Here is a 13,854-nt window from a genome sequence, read left to right on the forward strand (position 1 = left end):
TCTGTCCGCCCTTTGCTGCCTTGACCAGCTCTAGCTACCCTGTCCACGCCGGTGCGTTTCCCAGCCCTCACGGGATGAGGGCCTGAAGCACCGAAGGCCTCGGCTCTTTGCTGCTGTAGGCGCTTTTCCCCAGCCACCCCTCCAGCTCCCCTCGGGAGAAGCGGGAGCGGCAGAGAATTGGCCAGGTGGATGGGTGGAGCCGGCCGCTCGGAGGATGCTGCCGGGGTGGCCACGGGATTAAATAACAGGCTCTAGAGCCGCAGAGGAAATGGAAATGGCCGGGGATCCTTTCTTTGCAGTTAATGATGGGGGGGGGCGGGGCGGGCAGGGGGAGCGTATCGGCTCTGGCCGGTGAAAAGAAAGGCCCCACCGTTAGGCCTGACTCAGGGAAAGTCGGGAGCCCTCGCAGCAGGCCCAGCTCCGCCCAGGAACCGAGGAGGCAGTAGCCTCCGGGGAATTGGGGGTAGGGGGTGGCTTTGATGCAGGGATAAAAGCTGGGCCAGGGCCTGAATGCCCTGTAAGTTTTGTCCTGCCGGTGTTCTGGCTTCACCGGGAGGTTGCGAGGCTATCTTTTTCTAACTACACCACCATAGGACTGTACTTGGCTCTTGTCAGAGGAGCCGATGACAGGGTTCCAGCCCAGGACGGAGACCTGGCCTTGGCCTGGGGCTGGGGCTGGGGCTCTGGAGACAGTCAGCCGAGGGGCGTTTTGTAAACCCAGACCAGAACCCAAGGTCACCGAGTCCCAGTCTAAAATGCCTTCTCCATACTTACCTTTACAGTGTGATTGGTTTACTCAGCTCCTGGGGGGCAGAACAGGCCTTCTCTAGGAGAACTCAGTCTTTTAAGGCCAAGACCTTCCTTAAAGCCTGAGGAAAACTCTGAAGACAATAAGAGTATTTTACAGTTCAGGACTTCCCTTGACAGGTATTAAATTTCAATATCATTATTCCTATTTGTCAGATAAAGAAATTGAGGGCACGGTCCTGTACCTGGTAAATGGAAGATCTAGTACATTGTAGTGCTGATTTTCTAAATCTTTGCAACCCCGTTATTTCTTCTTTGCTCTGACCCCTTTCAGCATCACAAATTAAAAAACCTGTTTCTTACAAGTCATTTAAGCACGTTGAACAAGTAAAGTTGAAACTGTAATTTTCCAGTCAGAGCTTACTTATACAATTAAAAGAATAGGAATAATAAGTCCTTTGTAAACTATGGAAGAAAATCAGGGTGCGGAGGGGTTGGGGAGCGAGGTGGGGGAACTCACTGTCCTGTTTACTTTATTAGTGTTCCTTCCATTCCTGGTCTTTTCTCAGCTTTCCTGCAGGAGAAGGTAAGGAGACCCCAGCCCTGGTGGGATGGTGAGAAGATAGCAGCAACCCCAGTGCTGAACTGGGAGAAGCCTCTGATGCCTGAGCACAGTGTGATTCAGTGTTTGGGCGGGCACTGGGGACCATATTCTGTTCCTACTTGGAACCTAAAGAGAGAAGAGGTTTCAAGCATGTGATGACAAATTCATTCATTCATTCGTTCATTCATTCATTCATGTATTCTGTACTGGGGCCTGCCCTGACTGAGGACTCAGTGGTGAGAGACTGACAGCCCTCCCTGCCCTTGTGGAGCTCACAGTCTTTTGGAGAGACAGACAGACTTGAGATGTGAGGCACGATAAGCGTGGGGGGCGGGGGGGGGGGGGAGTAAACAGGATCAGAAGGTCTGGGGAGCCTGGAAGGACCTGATTTTAATTTGGGCATCAAGGAGTATCTTCCTGAGAGGGGGCTTGTGATTGTGAGTTGAGTCCTTATGACTGAGAAGGAGTGAGCCTGAGAGAGGAGACATGTCAGGCAGAGGGAGCCTGGGTGAAGGCCCTGTGTGGGGACATGCCTGACATCGAGGTGCTGACCAGAGGCCTCTGTGACCACAGCTTGATGAACAAGGTTGAAGCTGGCCCCGTGAGGAGTTCAGATATCCTCGTAAGGGTTTGAAGCCGGGTTGTGACACACTCTGATTTGTGTTGTAAACCTCTTCAGCAGCGCACAACCCAGTGGGTGAGGGGACAGAGTGAAAGATGGTAGAGGAATGCAAAGCAGTTTTTCCTTAAGAGGTTGAAGACACCGCATGCTTTTGGATTGGGCAGTGAGTAGGCCTGTGCTGAGGTTTTTTTTTCCCTACTTCATCTGACTTTGTTCATTCCAAAACTGCTCAGTCTCTTCCCGGTATAACTTTTCTTTCTTTCTTTTTTTTTTTCAGCATTTTCAGTTCTAATAAACTTTTTAAAAATTAGTTTCAGGAGTGCAAAGTAATGTAATAGTTAGACATTTACAACCATCACAAAGTGCTCCCCGCCCTCCCCCCTCCCCCGGACATCTAATACCCCTCTGACATCGTGTATAGCTGTTACTATACCATTGACTATATTCCTTATGTTGTACTCAAAAATATGGAACGCTTTGTGAATTTGCGCGTCGTCTTTGTGCAGGGGCCATACTAATCTTCTCTGTATCGTTCTCATTTTAGTTTATTGCCAAAGCGAGCACCCGATATAACTTTTCTACTAGAAGGAAATCTGAACAATCTTGCATTCCTGCCCAGGCTAATTACAGTCTTTTCACCCCAACTTCAGTGTAAGTGTCTTCACCCGCACCAGATTCTGGCCAGGAGAGTGGAGTGGGTTCAGTTCTGGGCTTTGCCCTCTTATCTTAAGCTCCTGGCCTGGCCAGCACCTGGGAGCTGAGTTAGTGGGAGCTGAGTTAGTGGGAGTGAGGAGAGGCAGAAATTCCAATTCAATAATAGACATTTATGAGCATTTACTGTGTTCCAGACCTATGCTGAGCAAGTTTTTCTCTGTAATATTGCTTTAAAAAGCTGTGTTCTGGGTCTTCTTGCTCTTTTCCAGATAGGAAGTCAGAGGCACTGTTTTAATTATTTATCAATTCCACAGAAAATTATTATGCTCTTCCTGTATGTCAGGCACAGTGTCAGGTGTTGGGGTTACAGTGATAAGAGGAATGGATACTATTGTTGCCCTCATGGAGCTTACAGTCAAATGGTGACACCACAGTGGGGATAGGGCCGGGATGTGCTTTCCCTCATTCATTTCTATATTCAATTGACATTTTTTAGCCTTTTGTCAGGTAGTAAGCACACAAAGCCAAGCCCCCAACCCAAACAGATTACTTGCTCCCACCTACATAGAAATTGTGGAACAGCACTTGTTTATAGTAAAGTAGGGAGATAGACATTAAACAAATAAATGATCAAAGAATGATTTAATTACAGTTAACAGCAGTAGTGCCTTAGAGAGTACAGAGAGCGAAGGAGAGGGGCCGTAACCTGAGTTGGGTGCCCTGGAAAAGTTTCTCTGCAGCTCAGATCTGCAGAATACAGACTCAGCCAGGTGGGGTTCAGTGGCAGAAGGCCCAGAAGCAGGAGGGACGATGGGAAGTGCTAGAGCAACTGAAGATAGCCAGGGGGCCCCTCATCCTCTGAGGAAGGAAGGAGGTGTCAGATCCCAGGTGAGAACTCCGTTCTTTCAGCTTTGGAGGCTGGAGAGCTTGAAAGACAGATGTGCAGACACCAACTGCAGATTGCTGGGGTTCAGCCTTACACTTACAAGCTCTGTAGCCTTGGACAAGTTATTCAAATTTTTCGTGCCTCAGTTTCCTCCTTTGTAATATGAAAACTAATAGTACCACCCAGGGTTGAGTGGAACTTAAGTGGAATAATGCACATAAAGGCCTTAGAATAGCTCTGGTACACTGTTAAGTGCTAAATACACATTTAGATCATTATTCAACATACCCAGACATTTTGATCAGTGAATGAGTTAGAATTTTAAGAGAAGCCCATTTATCTGGGTGCATCAACACCTCAGAAAGGAAAAACAATCTAAAGTGCAAGCAAAGTTTTATTTATTAATGAATGCTTAAAATAATAATGCTGTAGCTGTCACGGCACGACAAAAGTTGTGGTATTTTTCAACTGTGTATCTTTGGTTCACCAAAGAGTTGATTTTAACCATGGCCAATATAGATGCTTGAATTTCAGTGGTAGCAAAGAGTATAATATAATGCTGACTATTTGCTGAATGCTGGTTCTTTTGTGTCAGTCTGGAGAGGGGATGTTAAACATTGGTGACTTTGCATAATTCTTAATCTCCTCAAGCTTCTATTGTAAAAGGGATAGTCATACTGTAGTATCTGCTTCAGAGGATTGTTCAGTGCTTCAGAGCACTAAATGCATGATGTTTTTAAAGTAACTTAGCTCAGAGCCAGGTGCACAGCTATTTTTGTGGTCCTCTCATTTCTGTGTAGTGGAAATTTTAAAGATTTTTAATTTGGTTATGATAATACAGATCACTAGCTCCCTCTTCTCCATCCTTCCTCCAAGACCCTTGGTTTTTGCTCTTTGCTGAGAAGGGCAGTGGAATGTTATACAAAAAAAGCAATTCCTGAAGACCTCACATAATTCAAGAGTGATTTCCTCATCAGTGCGAATATAAAGTCAGACTTGCATAGTATCGGCTTTGGCAATGGAATCACGGTTTTAATGAATATGTTTATACGGCACAGTTCAAATCTGTGTTAGTTCAAATGCACATAAAATGCAAGCACACTGTCCATTTCCAATGTGGGAGCTAAATCCAGAGCAACCTGTGTGATCATTGAACAAGAAAAGAAGAAAAAAAACAATGGCCAAATTAGCCCCTTTGATGGTCCTTGCTTGCAAATCACAGAAATTCCCTGATAACCAGACTGGGGACCCTGGGACAAGCACAGGGACAAGGAATGGTTGTCTGGACCTCTGGAGGGGCCAGTGACTTCTGAGGCCCTAGCTTGGCTCCCATGCTCCATGAGAGGGATGGGACTACACCCTTCTTCCTGACTTGACCAGGTGTGCTTTGGGCCACATTTTCTCCCCTGGCTTCCATTCATGCCACTTCATTTGGTCAATCATTCATTCAACCAATGTTTAAGCACTTTTGAAGTACCAGGAGCCATACCAGGCTCTGAGGGTAAAACAGCAAATGCAACGTGTGATAAAAAAACAAAAATACAATGAGTGTTTAAATGTAAAAAGTTATTAGAGTAAAAGACACATTGCTATTAATCCCCCTCAAAATACTCCCCCTCACTTCAAACACACTTATCCCATTGTTCTTGCCACTTTCTGAAGCGGTTCTGGAAGTCCTCTCGTGAGTGTCTTTAGTTGCATTGTCATGGCTGCCTCAATATCCTGAATTGGTTCAAAACATTTTCCTTTCATGGTCATTTTGACTTTGGGGAAGAGCCAGAAGTCGCATAGTGTCAGATCCAGTGAATAAGGTAGATGAGGACACATTGCAATGTTTTTATTTGACAGAAATCACTGTATCAGAAGCAATGTGTGACATGGAACCTTTCTGGTGTGATAAAAAACTACAGTGAATGCTGCTGCCAAGTGCCAACCAATGGAAGAGCAGGGATCTTCAATATAGGAAGCAGCACGTCGAACCTTAGTAACAGTGTGTGACAAGTTTCAACTTTGGTGCAATCAGTCGGGTGTGAGCTACGGTTGAGAGAAGGTGTTTTGAAGTGGGCCATAAATCATTCTCCATCATGACAACACTCTGTGTCACTCATTGCATCAGGGAGACGGCAATTTCTGTCAAATAAAATCATTACACTGTGTCCTCATCCACCTTATTCACTGGATCTGGCTCCGTGTGCCTTCTGGCTCTTCCCCAAAGTCAAAATGATTCAGGACATCGAGGCAACCACGACAGCGCAACTAAAGACACGAAAGAGGACTTCCAGAACCGCTTCAGAAAGTGGCAAGAATGATGGGATAGGTGTGTTTGAAGGAAGAGGGAGTATTTTGAGGGGGATTAATGGCAGTGTTTCTTTTCCTGTAATTCTTTTTAAATTTAAACATGCACCGTATTGTTTGATCACACCTTATACAATATGGAAATCCTCTGCTCTCATACAACTTAGTTTAATGAGAGCAGATAGTAAAAAAAATGACCACCCAAATAATAGCTTAATTTCAGATGTAGGTCAAATCCACAATGGGAATAATAAAGGGATGTGACAGCACTTGGGGGAAGGAGCTAGCCTCTTTAGGGAGGTTGGGGAAAGCCTCTCTGGGCAGTCTGAAGGTTGAGGAACAAGAGCCAGGCCAGTGCCCAAGAAGGAAGACTGGGAGTGCAAAGATGAGGGCAGGTGCAAACTGGTGTCTTCCAGAAACACTGACACCTTGGGCCTGAGGCTAGAGTTGCTCATCTCTGCTCAAGGACATTTCTGGCCTCCTTCACCACACTGGGTCTGGTCCAGGCTCCAGACTCTGGAGTACACAGCCAAGTGCACCAGCCTCAGGCCCTGGGGAGGAATTTACAACCAGGCTGAGCCTGTTTACCACCTGCCAAGGAGCCCTTGGAAGGCACAGGCTCTTTTTCAAAACCAGTTTTTATAGTGCTATGTGCAAGGCAGGATTTTTTTTTTCCTTTTCTTAAGTAATCTTTTTATTGAAGTATAACATTAGTTGAACTATATGAAATTGCCAATGTTCAACCAGTTTTTATGGTTGTACAAAGATGGCAATTTCATGTGATTCAACAAATACATTCAGAAAGTGCACAGAGCAGAAGTGTAAGACTCAGTGAAGTTTCACAAAGTGAATACAGCTGTGGAACTAGCCACCAGGTCAAGAAACAAATCACTACCAGCATTTTGCAGACCCCACTCATGCTACTCCCATCCCTAACCACGACTGTACCCCACCTGCCCCCACAAGGGTGATCACTATTTTAACTTTCAGCACTACAGATTAATGTAGCCTATTTTTTGATCTTTCTATAAGTGGAATTAGACAGTAGGTACTTTTTTTGGGGTGAGAGTCATGCCTGTTGTAGCTTTTTCATTGCTGTATAGTATTCCACTATATGACTACACTACAGTATATTTATTCATTCTACTACTGATGGGCATTTCGATTGTTTCCAGTGTTTGCTTCTAAGACTACTGCTTCAGTGAACATTCTTGTACATGGCTTTTGTAGAACATATGTTTGTATATCTGTGGCTGTATACTGAGGCCTAGTTCAGCTTTAGTAGGTATTTTCAAACAGTTATCCAAACGGTTGTACTAATTCACATTCTGCACTGCTTTGTGCCTCTTTGCTTCCTTGGCCAGGTTCTGTACAAAGGATGAACATGGGGGTAGTAGTGGGGAGGGCACTTGACACGATTCATGGGATGAATCTCAGTCTGTTTAGTGATGTAGAGGATAAGCCCGCAGCCAGTTACCCCTGGGTGTGATTGTTACTCAGATCCTCTCTTTACCTCCTACTTCATTGACCTTGGGCAAGTCACCCAACGTCACTAAGCCTCAGGTCCTTCATCTATAAAACGGTATAAGTATAGAAGCTCTTATCTCACAGGGTCCCTTTACTTGAGAAATGTTTGTGGAATGCCTACTTTGTGCTAGGCTCTTTTCTTTTCTGGGCACTCAGAATTCAGGGGTAAACAAGACAGAGGAGTCTTTGCCCGCATGGAATGTATGTTCTAGTTAGGGGAGACAGAGCAAACAAATCATTAAAGTAATTTCAGATAGCAATACATGCTATGGAGGCAATACAACAGGGTGCTGTGATCAAGCAATGGGGTGAGGGTGGTAGGGGAGTCAGCGAGGTATGACTGAGCTGTGACCCAAATGACTAGAAAGAGGCAGCCATGGGTGGATCTGATGGAAGAACACTTCAGGCAGCAGCGCTGCATCACAAGTGTGGTGTATGTAAACTGTAGAAAGAAGGTTGATACTGCTGGACCTGAGGGGAAGGGTTGTTTGAGACAAAACAGCAGAAATACGTAGGGGCCAGCTCATGTAGGGCATGATAAACAGTTTGCATTTTATTTTAATATCAGTGGAAGTCATTGGAGGGTTTTAAGCAGGGGACCAACATGAACTGATTTACGTGAAGATTGTGTGTGTTACGTGAAGATTGTGTGATTTACACACACACACACACATATATATGAAACTTAGCAGAGAGGCAGAGTGATGTTCGATAAATGTGAGTTGCTGCTACTGCTATTATTGATGCTCTTAAAGAATCTAAAAGTTCCTCCTCAATGAGGATGAGGAAGCCAAGGCATAGAGCCATTACCACTCATGTGTAAAGTCAATCAAGTCAGAGAACAGGATGTAGATGTTATTAATCAAAGGAAATGCTTTTGGTTCCTTTCCCAAATGGGAATTTTAAGGCAGAGGATTTTCTCTGGTTAGCAATTGTCTGGAGCCAACCAAATTCAGCTCCCTCAGCCCCACTTTGCAAAAATGGTTCGAGTTCGATCACTTTGGTGCCATTGGCCACAGCCCCGGCCGCCATGTAGGGCCCTTGTCAAAGTTCATGGTTGATTGTTCAGTGCATCTACTTTCGCTCTGGGTCCAAAGGGCCAAGCATGCGGCACTTCTCCCTGTCTTCCACCTCGACTGCCCACCAAGTTTACTGAGGTGCTGTCCACTGCCCGGGTTTGGAGACTCTTCCACCTGTTCTTGCCGTATAAACATCGCAGGGAGTATTTTTATGTTCAGGAAAGGCCTTTGAAGGAAGCTGTTTTTAAATCTGTCTGATACAGAGAAATGTCAAGTTAATAATCTGTGAATGAATGAATGAATGAATGAATGAATGCAAATTGTGTAATGAAACTGGGCAGACTTCTTAGGGTACATAACACTTCTTTCTGAGTAAAGTGCCCCTCTCTTAATTAGGAGGTTTTCATTCCTTCATCAATATTTATTGAGCTTCTGCTAGGTGCCAGGCACTGTACAGCAGTGAGCAAAAAGGGTGCCGTTCTTACCCTCACGGAGCTTCCAGGCTAGTGGGACATACATTCATCAAATAGTTGCACAAATATAAATAGAAAATGACAACAGTGATAAGTGCTCTGTAGGAGAAGTATTAATGCCCTAAAGGTGTATAATGAAGGCTGGGGCTTTGGGAAAGTTTCTCTAGTAAGTGGCACTTGAGCTCAGTCCAAAAGGATGAGTGGTGATAAGTGGATTTGGAATGTGGAGTGGGAAGTATTCCAGGCTGAGAAGAGCATGTGCAAAGGCCCTGAGGTGGGAGGGAGTATGCATGGTGAATCCAAGGATATACGAGAAGGCCACTGTGACTAAAGGGCTGAAAATGAGGTGGATTTGGGTCCCAGAAAAAGCAGGGGGCACAGATCACAAAAGACTGGGGACTATGTTAGGATATTCATTTTATCCTTCTCAAGGACTGTAGGATGCTCTTAAAAGGCTTGAAGCTGTGGATGTGTGTGTCTGCGTATGGGTCTTAAGGAGTGCATTATTCTGGCTAGTGGAAAATGGGCTGGAAGGAGCCAGAATGGGTTCAGGGAACTGCCCAACCTTCCTTGGCCCTTCAGTCCTAGAGGTGATAACGGAGTGCTGTTTTCAGGGTGTTGCACTATCCGTGTGGTTTCCATACACTCTCCCCACTTGTTTGGACATAGTTTCTTTATCAGACTCTCCTTAAATGACCGAAGTTGTTCTGTTTGACTTTATAGAGAAATCACATTGGCTGGATAAAGCAGGAGCAAACTTTAGCAACTACTTAACCTAACTCCTTTGTTTTACCTGTAACAAGCACATATGACTGGATTTTGTTTTTTAACCAGTTTGACAAGCTTTGTCTTTTTAGTGCAGAGCAGTACATTTCAGTTTGCATGTATTTATATAAGAACTGAAAATTACTGAATTAGTTAGATTTCTTTCTATCTTATTTTGTGCTATTTGTCCTGCTGTGTGTGTGTGTGTGTGTAGACTATTTTTTTAGAGCAGGTTTAGATTAATAATAAAGCTGACAGGAAGCTACAGAGATTTCCCATATCCCCCCTGCCCCTCTACAGGCATAGCCTCCCCTATGCCCTGACTTTTCTTTTTGTTTTTCCTTTTACTTTTTTGTGTTCTTATGGATTGAGGTTTTTCAATCATCCCATTTTTTCCCCCATTGATTGCCTTGGAAGTTATAGTCTCTGTCTATTCTTTTAGTGGATCCCCTAATCACAATTTTTACCCTCTTAATGTACCTTAAACTACTTTAGCTTAAATGCTTGTCACCGCCCTCCTCTAAATCCCCCCGCATTTATATTCTGTTGTATTCCCACGTTTTCATTCTATCTCCCCCCCCTCCCCAGGACAGATAAGACATTATTATTGTTTCTTTATACAGTCAGATGTTCACTGGTAGCTTCCTTTCTATAACAGCGTCTGTCTGAGGGTGGCCGGTTAGCTCAGTTGGTTAGAGCGTGGTACTGATAACACCAAGGTTGCCGGTACGATCCTCTCATGGGCCACTGTGAGCTGCGCCCTCCTTAAAAAAAAAATAAAAAATCTCATAAGAGCATCTCTCTGAGATTGTCTTCCTTCTGCCTGAAATTAATCCTTTAGAATTTCCTTTACTAAGGGTCTGTTTGTAGTAAATTCTCTTTTTTGTTGGTTTGAAAATGACTTTCTTTTATCCTCATGTTTAAATTCTTGAATAAAATTCTTGATTGCCACTTATTTTGTCTCAGCACGTTTAAGATACCCTTCTGGCTTCCATCATGGCTACTGAATAGTATGTGGTCAAAGTGTAGTTTCTTTGCTGTTGATTTGTGTTTGTCCCAGGCCCTCTACACTTTCACTATTATGTAAATAGGTGTGAGTATTTTTCTTTATCCTTCTTGGAATTTTTGGACCCAGAATTTGATGACTTACAACAATTTGGAAAATTCTCAGCAGTGCCAGCACGAGTGTGAACCCAGTAAAGTGCCTAGGGCACCAAATTTAAGGAGGTGCTCATTCTTGAGTTTGTGCAAATGCAGGATTGGCCCTGTGAACGAGTGTCTAAAATAAATATTTAGCTTTAGGCACCTCACTCTAGTCCTGGTTCTGACTCTACAAATACTTCCTCTTATTCTTTATTTTCTTCCGTAAATACAATTAAATATGCATTAGACCATCTTATTTTATGCTCTAATGTCACATATGTAATTCTTCACATTCTTTATCTCTTTATATTTCTGGGTCACATTCTAGATTTCTTCATATTCATGTTCCAGTAAACAAATTCTGCCTGTAACAGTATCTAATCTGCTATTTAATTCATCCTAGTTTTTAATTTTTTTTCCCCAATTGGCTTGTTTGCCTTCTATAGTCTTTGGCTCCTGGCTCATATATTTAAATCTCACATTCATTTCTTGAAATATATTAAAATACCTATTCATATTCTATACTTGATAATTTCTGTATCTCATATTTTTGTGGGTCTGATTACACTGTCCGTTGTTTCTGCTGGTTCTCACTTATGGTGCCTTGTTTCCTTGTGTGTTTTGTGATTTTTAACTTTAAGCTCAGTTTCTTGGAACTTTGTGGGCATTCCTTGAGGCATGGGTTGAAACTGCAGTCCTTCAAAGAGGACTTGTATTTGCTTTCACCAGTTACTTGGGTTTATTCCAAACAAGAGTTCCTTAAATTAAATTTTCTGCTTTAGGTTTTTCAAATTACATAGGATACAGGTAGTATGAATTCAATCTATAAACTCATGTGGAGGCTTTGTAGTTATGAATTTTCAGGGGAGATTTGTTTTCATTCCCTCATCCAGTATCAAAAGTTGGTCATACAAATTTCCTTGATGCCTCTTCTGTGCCATGAATTTATTTCTCATTCACCCTTACACAGAGATTATAATTCTTTGTGAACCCTTTGGAGGGGCTTCTATTAGACTTTTTACCTTGTGTGGGTTTAAGCTTTATCTCCTATCCTCCTCATTCCTTGTATTCATCAAAATGGAAGCTTCAAATCACCAAGTTTTGGTAGATACCATCAATTTTAACTGTCTTGGGCACTCAGTGATGTTCCAGAGTTCCCTTTTCATTTCTTTTTTGGCCTCTGTATATTCCTTACCTTTTTGCCTATTAAGCAAGGATTTATGAAAGAAAAAATATATATTTGATTCAGTGTTTGAAATTTTTCTCATTGGGAAGGTCATCCATACTGTCAGAAACTGAACCAATTCCTTTACATTCCCAGAAAAAGAGGTAGCATGATATAACACAAAGAGTTTTGAGGGCAGACCTTACTGAGTTCAAATCCACATTTCATTTTTGCAAAATCCCTATGCTGTAGGCCTCAGAAAACCCACCGAAAGCCCCAGGATGGAACCAAGAACAAAACCCACGTGAGAGACTAGAGCTTGTGTTCTTATCCTCAATGCTATCCAACCTTTCTGACAGAACAGGCTACTGAGGCCTAAAAATTCAGTACTTACCTAAATATAAATGTGCCAAAATATTTAATCTATGGGAAGAAAACAAGATAGATCTAAAACACTGGACAATACACAGTGATTTTTTGAATAAAGTGGACATTCTTTGATTGGCTATGAGGTATGAAAGAAAGGGCAGAATAAAAGATGACTTCACATTTTTGAGTGGTAACCAGATGCATGGTGCTTTTAGGTATAGGGAAGTCAGAAAGAGAGCTGAGTTTGGTTTTTTGTTTTGTTTTGTTTTACTTAGTGCCTCACTTTCCTCATCTGTAAAGCAAGGTGGTTGGACTCGCCTTTAAAGAGTCTGTGGTTCTAGATCTCTTGAGGCTTAAGGATTGGCCAAACAATTCAAGAGGAGTTGTCTGGCAGGCGTTAATTCAGAGTTGGAATCTGGATGAGTGTCCAGGTCTCAGGGTGTGGACATGTCGACCAGAGTGGAAAATTGGGAAAGGTAGGGATGATAGTTTAAGCCATGCAGATGGATTTATAGAGGAGGATGGGCTGTTTGGGTGTAATGTGTGTTGTCATACAATACAGGGAATGTATTAGTTTTCTAGGGCTGCCATAACAAAGTACCTCAGACTGGGTGATTTATGCAACAGAAATTTATTTTCTCACAATTCTGGAGGCCAGAAGTCAGAGATCAAAATGGCAACAGGGTTGATTTCTTCTGAGGCCTCTTTCTTTGGCTTGAGGTAGCCTTCTTCTCTCTGTCTTCACGTGAGCTGCCTTCTGCCTGTGTCCTAATTTTCTCTTATAAAGACACCAGTCATATAGAATTAGGGCCCACCCTAATGACCTCATTAATTACTTTTAAAGACCCTATCTCCCAATACAGTCACATTCTGAGGTACAAGGGGTTAGGACTTCAACACATGGATTTAGGGGGGTGGGGGACCCTATTCAGCCCATAACAGAAGGTAAGAATGGTGGGAGGACAACAGAAGAGTACAGTTATCCAGAGAAACCAAAGGAGAAGAAAGGTGCTGAGAGAGGTAGTAAGGAACAAGAATGGAGGAAAGGGCACCTGGATTAACCCTGGGAACTCCTGGGGGCTACATGCAAGGCAACCATTTCAGTAGAGAGATGGAGGCCACGCTTTGAGGGGTTGTGGCATATGCCAGCCTGGTAAGAGAGTGGAGGGGTCAGGCCCGTGCAGCAAGCTTTTGGTTTCACTTCTAGACACAGTAGATACTCCATATGTATATTTATTGACTACATAAGTTAATTTCCTTTCCTCTCTCTTCTGATATTCCCTGGTCCTGGGGTTTGATTTCTCTTTAGAAACTCTGAGGCAAGGCTGCATTCCAGGACCTTGGCCCTAAGCTGATTCGTCTTATGTGGCTGGCTCTTGAGGACAAGCCAGGGAGAATAGAACATCTTTTCTCCTAGGAATCCAGAGACAGAGAGGAAAACAAAAAACCTGAGTGAAAAGCAAACCAAACCACATTATCACTAAGCTGCCACAGTTTTAAAGAACAGAATGGGGTGACATGGGGTTGGAGAGATCTTGAGGGTCATTTTGCTATTTTCCTGTCTGCCCTCCAGAAATGAAGAGGT

The 13,854-nt window shown here is 43.3% G+C and overlaps 1 protein-coding gene and 1 non-coding gene across 2 annotated transcripts in view; one reads left to right on the top strand and one right to left on the bottom strand.

Annotated features, from left to right (window-relative positions):
- ARHGAP26 (Rho GTPase activating protein 26) overlaps positions 1-13,854 on the top strand; it is a 752,092-nt gene that overhangs the window by 691 nt on the left and 737,547 nt on the right. The window lies entirely within an intron of this gene.
- Positions 2,435-2,536, bottom strand: LOC141567409 (U6 spliceosomal RNA). The gene has a single exon (XR_012489992.2). It is a non-coding gene; the product is annotated as a U6 spliceosomal RNA (small nuclear RNA).

This window comes from Rhinolophus sinicus, chromosome 5, assembly GCF_057876585.1.
Source record: "Rhinolophus sinicus isolate RSI-liver-muscle chromosome 5, RSI-T2T, whole genome shotgun sequence".
NCBI classification, from domain to species: domain Eukaryota; kingdom Metazoa; phylum Chordata; class Mammalia; order Chiroptera; family Rhinolophidae; genus Rhinolophus; species Rhinolophus sinicus.